This window comes from Neophocaena asiaeorientalis, unplaced genomic scaffold, assembly GCF_003031525.2.
Source record: "Neophocaena asiaeorientalis asiaeorientalis breed wild unplaced genomic scaffold, Neophocaena_asiaeorientalis_V1.1 scaffold55, whole genome shotgun sequence".
Taxonomy (NCBI): Eukaryota; Metazoa; Chordata; class Mammalia; order Artiodactyla; family Phocoenidae; genus Neophocaena; species Neophocaena asiaeorientalis.
The window spans coordinates 5,038,312-5,051,138 of record NW_020175684.1 but is presented as its reverse complement, the minus strand read 5'-3'; positions in this window follow the sequence as shown (position 1 = coordinate 5,051,138).

The window sequence follows — 12,827 nt, the reverse complement described above, 5'->3', positions numbered from 1 at the left end:
GTAGACCAGCTGGTTTTGGCAGGACCACTCAACTCTGCTGTGATAGCGTGAGAGCAGCCATAACAATATATAAATTAACAGGCATAGCTCTGTTCCAATCAGAACTTATTTGAAAACAAGGACAGAACAAAACAAAAAGGGCACCAGGTTGGATTTTGCCCATAAACTGCAGTTTATTGACTCCTGCTTCAATACGTAAGGTATTAATATCTTACCTTCTCTTGATTTTTTAAGGACTATTAGATATCCTAAAACATACTAATATATGAATTATCCCAGATAATAGAAAAATTATTACAGAATGTAGAACTGGAAGCTAATTCAGATGAATTGAACCAATGATTTTTGATCTAATAATATGATGGAAGTAAACTCAGTAATTTAATATAAATCAGCTATTTTTAATTCCTTTGTTGAATCTCTTTTTGTCTAGCTGCTCTTCGTCATCCTCTGAACATATCTTTAGAATGTTTTACCCATTCTCCCCCTGTCATGGTGCTATTCCTTTGTCCCACTGGACCACTGAATCATATATTCCTCCTACATATAGTGGGTTTCAGTGTCTTTGAAACGTTAAGTTTGAATTTATAAAGGAGGAATTAGAAGTTGGGTTAAGTCAATGAAATTAAAAAGCAGAACGATGATGATTAAATAGAGTAGAAGAGAAGAGAGAAAACCAAAAAGAATTACATCATGATGATGGTCAAGAAAAGGATATGAGGTATATTATATCTTAGGTCAACACTTTAATAGTTTCAGGAGACTTTTAACTTCTAGATAGAAGGTGACAGTCAGGGGACTGTAGATTTATCTGTAATCATTGCTTTATTTTACTCTAACTATGTATTAATTATATTTCTTGTGTAATTAAATTTTATAAAAATTAAAAAAAAATAAACACTTCTAGAGAGAAACATCCATGCCATAGGTAATTGTCCATCTGAGAAAGTTCTAGTCCAGGTGAACAGTTTGGTCTACCTCTCTGAAGACTTTGCATGGGAAAGTATCTCTTCCTAGGGGAAAAGGGTACTGTATGCTGTTCACACTGGTTTTAGAGACTTTGAAAACATGGGCCAGAGATGTATCTCACATAGCTGTACTTGGAAAAACTAGGTAATTTGTAGGGACAGGGATTTTTGTCCCTCCATTCATATATCCTCTTCCTGAAGAATAAGGGGCTCACATGGAATTTGATTAGTAGGCCTTTCTTTCTTTGAAAATTAGTCTAACTAGTGGAGGAATGATTATATCATTTTGGTTACTAACTCAGCTACTGTGAATTATAGTTGACTACCCAGAGATTTGTGTTTCTTAGAGACTTTTGGCTTAACAGCAGGATGAGGGGCTCCTTATTTTATTTTTATTTTTGTAATGGAACAATATCTATAGTAACCTAAATGTCTTGAAAGAAAGAATCAACTAATATGCTTGGTGGTTTCTTTCCCTCTATAAGTCAGTCTTGGAATTATTTGTCTAGTACTTCCATATTTCAATCCCAGTATTGAGCCAATAGTAGAAAGAACTCAATTATGATATGGATTATGTAATGCTCTTGTCGCAGCACATGGTATGAAATAATAGCATTTCTTTGGCTAGATCACTGAAAATTATCTGACATCTGTATGTTAAAGCTTTGTAGCCATTCAGAAAGGATCTATGAAACTGTGTTCTTATGCATAAGGACATCCAACATTATTTCTTCCCCAAAAGAATATTTCAGAATATATCCCTGAATAATACTGATGAAGATAAAAATTTAGACTCCCTTTACTCTCATTTTCAAGATAAATTGAAGTAAGAAATGGGTATTTTTGTGCATTCTCTCTCAAACTCTCTGAAGAGTTTCATGAGACATTAGGGATGATAGTGTTTTGTTTTGTTTTGTTTTGTTTTTTTTCCCTTACAGACTGGTAACTTGAAAGCTCCATATCATATGTTATGGTGCTCCACTGTTAACAAAAGTGTATAGTGTTTAACTTGGGGACCAAGGTGACAGGAATTATTCTGTTTGAAACTCATGGGCATCAATGATGCAGGAGTGTCATTACATTCAATGTTATCATTTTATAAAAAGAGTAGAAACTCACATTGATATAAAAGCATGGAGCCATATTAAACTGTCATTGGAATAATAAAACTAGATATATACAAACGCTTAACTTGACAACATATCAAATCCTAATAAAGTTAAAACAAAACAGAATTGACACTTATATGTACATATATATATATGTGCAATAAAAATATAAATATATATATTATAGATATCAATTATTGAACCTGTCTAAATCCATTTGTGTATTTAAAAATATAAAATAAAATAAATTAGAATAAAATAAAATAAATATTGATGAGACCTATTTGACCTTGTACAATCTGACCTTTACCAACTCCATCAAAATTGCTACATACCACTCCATTGAAAATTATGTTCCAACCAAACTGGTCTAATTTTGTTTCATAACGTTGTTAAATTCCAGTTCCAAAAGGCTACCTGGAAGAAAATAGTGGCAAAAACAAACAAATAAACAAAAACATTAGATTTATTTACTTGTTGTAGTGAAGTAGACAATATTAAAGGAATTGTAAATACTTCAGTAAGAGGTAATTAGGAATGTCTTTCTATAGGGTTTGAGCTGTGTTAAGTGATTTTTGAGATGGCTCATGGAAGCAACAGTTTATTCTAGATTGTATGCTGCCAAGAAACAGGGAAGATTCAAGAACTGGTATTCTAAATAATTCTCATTACAAGATGAGAGGAATGAAGCAGGGCTAGAGGTGTAATTGGTAAAGAAGCAGCTGGAAAAAAAGTTTCTGGTTATATTTGCAGTGGCATAGTTCCTTGCCTTCTTCCTACCTGAAGACATGATTCAAGAGTAGTCTTGTTTTTATTCCCACAGTGAGTGAGCATGGAGTGTTTTTTGTTTGTTTGTTTGTTTGTTTGTTTCTGATGTTAAAGTTATATGGAATTGTTTATGTCAATAGGAAACACTACAGACTGAGTCTTAGCTGCCCAATTCCAAGGTCATATTTCACTTTTTTTCTTCTTGCTCTCCTTATCTGATCTATAATAACTACTTGATGAATTATTGTATACAAATCTGGTCTACCATATGCCATATTTAGTAGTAAATAATTCTTGGATTATTAGCTACAATCAAATCTTTAGTTCCCAAATTTTCCCCTTCATAAACTATTTTGTATGCACTTTGAATTTTAAAATGCCAAAACCACTAGTGCTACATGAGAGTAAAAAGAAAACTATTTTTTTTGTCACTCAATGAGAAATATTAAAATAAAATTGAAAATATTTTTTACAATGATGTCTTTTCTCAGATATAGGTTGACATTTTCAACTATGACACATAGTACTGATGATAAATCTGTGCAATAAAATATTTCTAATCAAGATCAGGAAAAAATGATTGAGAAATCAAGACAATTTAGGAAATATTTAGATTGCCTTTTAGATCAGGCAGAATCACCATTTCCATAACAATCCAAAGACACCCACCATGCAGGTCATATTTCATTTTTTTTTAAGTTGCAATAGATTAATATGGAAGGGAACTCTGATTCTGAGACAGTATCATGATTACTCATATGACTGTCCTATTAAATTATCTAGATTTAACTTGTCTTCACTCCATATGGGTTGCATGACATTGAGCTAGGTACTCAATACATAACCTCTCCAAACCTCATTCTTCATATCAATGAAATCTGATAACACTTGTGTATACCATATGGTATTGTTGTGCATGGTTTGTGAATGTTAATCAATGTTGTTATTGTTGTCATTTTGATAAAATTATGCTCTAAGTATAAATCTCTGCAAGTTTTGGTGTAAACATTTCACCTTGCTGACTTGACCTCTCATTCCTTGTGGTAGTAATTTTTGAGCCAAGAGCTGATGGATGAAAAGACATTACCTAGTTGAAACAGAGGTAGCATTGCTATACAGAGAGATGTAAAATGTTAAAAGACCTGAAAACTCAAAGGCCACTGAGCTAGAATTCAAAAAGTGGAGAAGAAAATAGGAAAAGATGAGTCTGAAAGATTAACCAGCACTTCAGAGGCCATGTTGGGGAAGTATGGGGATGAACTGTTTTGAAGAAGAGGTAACATGTAATCTAGTTTTTATTTAATAAATATACTCTGTCAGTAATGGAGATAAAGGATCAGAAGAGGATCAGAGTAAATGGAAGGAGATTATTTTGAAGAACCTTCCAGAAGTACTGTTAAGAAGTGGCAGTAGTGAAGATTAAGGGCAAATCTTTAAAAAGTAGATAAATTCAAATTTAGGAAATGAAATTGAAAATATGTTATGGATTGAAAGAAACCAGGGGAGAAGGGTTTTCAAGAAGAGTTAGTTTCTTGCATGCTCTTAAGATGGATAGCCCTGACTAATATTGGCATCACCAAATGGGAACAGTTAGGGGAAAAGAAAAATAGCTAGGCTGTATTTCATAAATGTTGAGTCTAAGGTACTGTTTAGACTTCTAAGTAGAGGGAAAATATCAAAGTAGTGATTGGATGTATGGATAAGGATAAGCACAAGTCTAAGAGGAGTACAAATTAGAGAATCATTGGCATATATTAACTGAAGTCAGAGATGTGGATGAGATTGCCTATGGCAAGTCTCTAAAGAGTACAGAGAAAGAGAAAGTGGGTTGTCCACCATTTAACAGCAAAATAAACGAGATCAACTCGGTGAAACAGGATAGAAACAGAAAATCTAGGAGGAATGAAAATACACGTATATAAAAGACAGAATCACTTAAGACCAATATTCACCTAGTAAAGAAACTGAGAATGTAATGGAGAAAAGGGAGAGCAACTGATAGACCTGGGAAATGTTAAAACCCAGGTCTCTTATATCTTGCTCCTCTCTCAGATTTTCCATCATTATGTGTTCAATGTAATTGAGTATCTTCTAAGTAAATATTGATTCATGTTATAATTCATTTCCCCAGCCCACTACAACAAAAGTAACCATATAATCTATTCTCTTGACATTTATGACTAGATGGTATTAAAGGCTAATTACAGTGTATATATTTTGAACTCATAATATTACTTGGCATTGTTTTAAGCAACACTGACTCAGAAAAATCTCCTTATTCTTTGCAAAAATACATCTTAGATGCCATTTTTGGTATTATAGATATTTGTCAAGTAGAAAGTAAATGTTCATAGATAAGTTATGAAAAGTAAAGAGAAAATAATGAATAATAAAATACCATAAGGTAAGACAGAGAAATTAATTATCCCTATAGAAAAATGAAATAAATACATTTAATTAGATCTAGAGAAGAAAAAAAGATTGGATCTAGAAGGACAATAACAAAAAAGGAAGATTTCAAATTGCTATGGATAAAGATTCCTCTAATAACTTATAATAATTTTTCATTATTATCATGGCAAAAGACAAATCAAGGAAGAGATTACATCACTGCAAAATGAAGTGAGATACAAGATAGCTAAAGATAGTAAAACACCAAAATATTAAAGTGAATATTTCTTTAATATATTTATAAAAAACATTAGACTGAATTGCTTCCTCTCTTACTAACTCTCCCATGGTCTGTTAAATAGATGATCCAATTTGACTTCAGTAGATTTGATGATAATAAAATTTAGAATCAATATAATTATTTTTCAATCACATTTTACTACATATTTCACCTCTTAAAAATGTAAAAGTTAAAATGCAAAGACAGACTTTGTCAAAGTTGTAGGCTCAGTCACTAAGTCTGTCAATGCAGGTAATGTGGTTTGAATAACTAATCTGTGATCTGTGGTAAGAAGACTCATGGCACCCCAAAAAGATATCTATAACTTAATCACATACTCTATTACTAGGTCAGCTTACATGGTGAAAAGGGAGTTTGCAGATATGAATATACTTAAGGATCTTGAATTGTAAAGAAAGCCCAGATTTTCCAGGTGGGCCTAATCTAATCACATAAATCCTGAAAAGCTGAAAACTATTCCTTGCTGTAATCATAGAGAGATGTGGCAATGTAAGAAAGATACACTGTGAAAGGACTTGCCCTGCTGTTGCTGGTTGTGAAGATGAAGGAAGGTAGCCATGAACTACAGAATGTGGCAATCTCCAGAAGCTGGAAATAGTCCTCAGTCTACAGTCAGTGAGAAAATGAGGATCTCAGTCTTATAATTTTTGGAACTGAATTCTCCCCAAAACCCAAATGAGCAGGAAAACAGATCATCTCCTATAGTGTACAGAAAACAAAGGAAGCTAATGGCACTGTGTTTTATAATAGTGAGATGCATTTCAGAATTCTGACCTACAGAACAGTTCAACAATAAATTTGTGTTTTTTAAGTCACTAAATTTTGGTCATTTGTTACAGCAGCAATATAAAACTAATACATGACCTTAAGAAAAAGGGAACATCAAACATTTTTGGGTTTTTCTTTCTAAAGCTTTTAGTAATTTTTTTCAATAAAATGAGATATATGTGTATGATGGAAAATAAGGAACATACAGAAATGTTTAGAAAAGGATAAAAAAAAAAAAATCCCTTACTCCACTACTCAGAGATAATCAGAGGTAAAAGTGTAGCCTGAAAGTGTCTCTGTCTCTGTCTCTCTCACACACACACATCCACATAGAAACAGACACAACACAAATACAAATTGTTCTTTTAACATTGTGTATATTGAGAACGAGGCAGTGGGTTTGTAACAGCTTAAGAAAGGAAAACATTTGAAAAGTAGTTATAAGTATGATAGGACATGTAGAGGAAATCGTCTCCAACAATTTATTGTTTGGGAAAGATTTCAAGGGAAATTGGCCTGGTATGTGTGAAGAATGTGTAAGTAAGTAGAGGAATCAGAATGTGCAAAGTCTGGAGTGAGGAAGACTATAACTCAATAAAATGGAAATAGGACATTACGGCGGTTCCAGCAAAGGAGTTGCAGGATTGTCAAAGGTCAGGCTCTGAAAAGAATGTTGAACTTTATCCTAAGGACCATGGAGAGTCATTGACTAGTACATTGGGTTATTTCAGTGTATTTTAAATGTATAATCTATTTATAATATGTAGAATGCTGTACAGGAGCATGAAAAGACCTGAGAAGTTTTGCAGCTCTTCAGATGAGAAGTTTGGTCACTTGTAGAAGATCATGGCAGTGGTAGGGACATTTAGTGTTTAGACTCTAGGTAAGTTGTATAGCGAAAAAAATAATAAAAAGAAGAAAGGAGTAGACAGAAAATGGAGTGATCAATGGAGGTGTAATAACTACAAAGAACAGCTCTAAGAAATCCATAACATATATTTCTTGAAAGATTATTTGTCTTTGAAATGCCAGAATTTTATTTGCACATTAAGTAGCTTTATGTTTATGTCTATTAATTTAACCTCGTTTGCAATCACCCTTTTGATATGCTGATTTAGACCTTCTGATGTCTCCTCCACAGCTCATGAGTTATTATCTTTTTGGTCTTTGTTTTCTGCTTTTGTCATTTCATTCTACGATCTTTCTTAGGAAGGACACTCATCTGTATATTATCTGTCCTCTGTGTCTATCATCTTCCCTATCTTCATTTCAATTTTTAATCTCTTACTGATGCATTCTGAAAGTTTGTACACACTTAACTGATTCAATTTTCCACAATATTAACACCATAATGTATTGCTCCTCATTAATTTATAATCTTATCATCTCAATTTCTATGCCTTTATTACCTTTTTTTCTCATTTTTTTTATTTACTAGAAATAATGACTTTTGAATTATTATTGAAGTCATAAACCCCTAAATTCTGCCAAAGGTGAATATTTTCCAAAGTATTCTCTTTTTCTATCTTCACGACATTTTCTTCTTATTGAAAATATTATCAAAAGTTCCTGATTGATTTTTTCAGAGTAAGGGCAATTAATCCATCATCTATTAATGAGGACATGTCCATCTAGTACACATTTTTTTTTTTTTGGCTGCATTTGGTCTTTGTTGCCGCGCGCGGGCTATCTCTAGATGTGGCAAGTGGAGGCTACTCTTCATTGCAGTGTGCGGCCTTCTCATTGCGGTGGCTTCTCTTGTTATGGAGCATGGGCTCTAGGCATGCGGGCTTCAGGAGTTGTGGCACGCAGGATTAGTTGCTCCGCGGCATGTGGGATCTTCCCAGACCAGTGCTCGAACTCGTGTCCCCTGCACTGGCAGGAGGATTCTTAACCACTGTGCCACCAGGGAAGCCCTAGTACAAGTTTTTGATGAGGAGTAAAGTTTGTGGATTTCCTTTGGACCCCACAATATATGCATCCTGTGGGAATCTTCCAATCAGATCTTAATCTGGCCAGATGATAAATGTAAATTTCCATTAGCATACAGGATCAAAACAGCAGTGGAGGTGGGACGGAAACCAGAACTATGGGCTTTCTCACCCACTTTACCAACTTTTCTCCTATTTCCATATATCTCCTTGTTATATCTGGGCAGGTTTTTTTTTTTTTTTTTTTTTTTTTCCTTTCTACTTGGTTCTACCTTCATGCATGTACAATCTGTACCTGTGGCTACTGCTGAGAGAGCTTGAGTAATACAATCATGTATTTTCAATGTTCAAGACATGCACTAGGGTCAATAAAATAATTACAGGTTCAGCAGTTCTTAATATTGAGAAAGACACATACACATACTTTCTGTTGAAAATCCAAAGCAAATCTCTTGTTGCCTTCTACCATACTTGTTCTATAAATATTTATATTTTTGACTTTTTATTTAATTTTATATGATTTTATTCAATTATAACTATATTTTTTATTTATCATAAATTTCATCTGATATTTATTTTACAGTATAACACATCAATTATCCCAACACTATTTATTAAATATTTCAAATATCACTACAGTTTTAATACCATCTTTATTAAAATAGGAAAAGTCTGCAACTATGTTATTCACAATTTTTTTCTACATAATCCTTTTTGAACTATACATAAATAATACATTTCCAATCAATCTGGGGAAAAGTATAGGAGTTGTATTGGTGGGATTTAATGAATAATGGATGTCCCAAGTATAACATAATGAATTAGAAATGAATATATATTCTGGAATTTTGGTTCGTATTTTTATCTATTTATCTGTCATGGAACAAGTGCCCACATTTTAAAATTATTTCAGTATTATAAAGAAATTCAATGTCTGGAAATGCAAAACTTTCCCCCACCTTTGGCCAATCTCTTCTTACTGTGTGTCAGCTACTAACTTTTAAAATAATATTCATAACAATTTTCTCAATTTTGCCAAAAATAATTATGTAGTTTGATTGTGAGCTTACTATATTTATATATCAATTTTCAGAGAACCAACATATTTTAAATATTTACTACTTCCCTCAAGGGACATTCTATATCTCCCATTTATTTAGAATTTATCTTTTACATAGAATTAAAGTTTTATTATTTTTAAAGGCCCTGCACTATTTGAAATTATATTTAGTAGCAAGTGTAAACTTCTACCTATACTCTATATGAAATAATATATAACAAAAGTCACATTTGAATGAAATGATTTTTAAAAGTATATTTTTCTATCACTTTACTTCTCTTACACCAATAATGAAAAAACATGCACTGTATTCCATTATGATAGGCAACTTATATATGGATATTAAAAGGAAAGCAGTTGACTTGGAAATCATATTTACTTGTTAACAAGTAACAATGAAAAATAATATAACTTTGAAACTCTTTTCCCCCATTAAAATAGGACAAGCTTCCATCATGTTATAAATAAGTGTTTTCAATAGAGTCTTATTTTTTAAAGAATCATAAATATTTTATTCAACAAGGGAAAAATGATGGGAGTGATTATTCATATGAATTCATAAATAAAATATTTTTCAACTATAAGAGAGTGTACCACTAATTAAAATCAAGTTGTCTTCATTAAGGACCAACTAACTGAGATAATTATTTTTCTCACACAATATGATATCAAAAGAGTATTGGCTTCAATAAGGATACAAGCTATACTTCTGAATTTTTCTCTCAGTAATTATATGAATGGATTAAGGAAAAATGTCACATTCCATCTAGCTTTGTATTTACAAAGTAGTACAATACTAGGCACAAATCTGCTCAATAATGGTTGAGAGAATTGATAATGTGTTCCTCATGTTTTGCTTCTCTTCTATTATAAAGTATCTGAACAAGATGATTAATCTTTAAGATCTCATTGAGTTATAAGACCAGGTATCTATTTGGCAAAATTAATATGCATTATGGTGATATTATTTTAGAATTTGTTAGAATTTCAAGAGTTTTCTTAATGGTTATTTTTAAGGAATTTTATAGCAGTTTATTTCCTATCTTCTATCCTAATAGGTAATTTTCTATCCTAGTCTCTAGCAACTGAAAATTAATGACAAGCTTATATTTAAAGGTATACAACAATATAATAATAACGGTCATAATTTGTTTAACAAATATTTTGTAGAAAAGACAATGACAGACCCTCAAATATATTATTTAATTTCATTATGTTCATTTTACAAATGAGAAACATGAGATACAACAAAATCAAAAATCTCACCACCTAGTGAGCGACAGAGCCTGAATTCAAACCCTATTTCTGTTCTTCATGATGCAGTCTGTCTGTAGGGTTATATTTTTAATTACCTCTTACAGAGATATAATAAGACTACCCCTCCCAGCCAGAAGCCTTTTAAAATTTGTCAAAACAACACTTCTTAAATTTTATGTGACCTTGCTTTATAGTTTCTGATATCTATCTACATATATAAGCCTCTTTGTTATTTACGGATTTTCTGTAATAGTCCATAGCAAGGGAGAGGCATGTAAAGTAAGCTTCAAAGAAGAAGACGCCCTTGGTGCAATCATTAAACCTGATATAAGTGGGGTGTTAAGGTTATTTTATAGCTCCATTTGAAATTTTTTTTGTACTTTGGAAAGTTAGAGGAACTGCAGGTGAATAGAATTCATCTTCTGCTTTCCTACTGTGAGTGCATATTTGCATAAACAGATTCTCCTCTTGCAGAGCAGAAGTGTGAAAGATCATTATTTGGGGTCTTCTCAACTTCTTTATCTTAACATAAGATGTCAGAAGAATATGTAAAGGGTGATCGTCTGCAACGAATGTTTTGCATGCACATTACTGTATGTGTGTATATATATTGAGAGAAGCTTTGTTTTTTTCCAGCAAAGGCAACAGGAAAGTTCTAAAAGCCTTGATATTACGGAATGATTTATTCTAACTATACAAAACCCAGGTTATTACAAGAAGTCTGTTTACTAGAAGATCATTTAGGACATGCTCCTATCTTTTAATTCACACATCTCTACAGAAAAGCAGACTTTCTTTATGTGTGAATTGAGCACTGCAGAAGTAATTGCAAAGTGAGTGCACAAAAGTCAAGCCCCAGCATTAGCTTTCCTAATCAAATACATTTTTCAATAGCTGAACCTCCTAGTGATTCTGCCCTTCTTTCTCAGCCCCATCAAAGTGCTGCTCACAACCACAAATATCTCCTTTTAGTTCAGGTTCACTTGCTAGCTCTGGTCAGGGACACATGCACATAATAAGTTTTATTCTGCTGTTAATATACGTGGCTTAGGGAACCTTCAAGATGGTGGAAGAGTAAGACGTGGAGATCATCTTCCTCCCCACAAATACATCAGAAATACATCTACATGGGGAACAACTCCTACAGAACACCTACTGAACTCTGACAGAAGACTTCAGACCTCCCAAAATGCAAGAAACTCCCCACGTACCTGGGTAGGGCAAAAAAAAAGAAAAAAGAGACAAAAGAATAGGGACAGGACCTGCATCTCTGGGAGGGAGCTGTGAAGGAGGATAGGTTTCCACAAACTAGGAAGGCCCTTCGCGGGCGGAGACTGTGGGTTGCAGAGGGGGGAAGCTTTGGAGTCACAGAGGAGAGCGCAGCAACAGGGGTGTGGAGGGAAAAGCAGAGAGATTCCCGCACAGAGGATCGGTGCCGACCAGCACTCACCAGCCCGAGAGACTTGCCTGCTCACCCGCCAAGGTGGGCGGGGCTGGGAGCTGAGTCTTGGGCTTCAGACGGAGCGCAGGGAGAGGACTGGGGTTGGATGCATGACACAGCCTGAAGGGGGCTAGTGCACCACACCTAGCCGGGAGGGAGTCTGGGAAAATGTCTGGAACTGCCTAAAAGTCAAGAGACCATTGTTTCCAGGTGCTCGAGCAGAGGGGATTCAGAACACCGCCTAAACGAGCTCCAGAGACGGGCACAGCGCAGACCCCAGAGACGGGCATGAAACGCTAAGGCTGCTACTGCAGCCACCAAGAAGCCTGTGTGCAAGCACGGGTCACTATCCACACCTCCCCTCCCGGGAACCTGTGCAGCCTGCCACTGTCAGGGTCACGTGATCCAGGGACAACTTCCCCAGGAGAACTCATAGTGTGCCTCAGGCTGGTGCAACGTCAAGCTGGCCTCTGCCACCGCAGGCTTGCCGGGCACTCTGTACCTCTCCCTCCCCCTGGCCTGAGTGAGCCAGAGCGCCCTAATCAGCTGCTACTTTAACCCCTTCCTGTCTGAGCAAAGAACAGATTCCCTCAGGCGACCTACATGCAGAGGCAGTGACAAATCCAAAGCTGAACCCCAGGAGCTGTGTGAACAAAGAAGAGAAAGGTAAATCTCTCCCAGCAGCCTCAGGAGCAGTGGATTAAATCTCCACAATCAACTTGATGTGCCCTGCATCTCTGGAACTGGAATACCTTAATAGACAACAATCATCCCAAATTGAGGCAGTAGACTTTTGGAGCAACTATATATATATATAGTTTTATATATATATA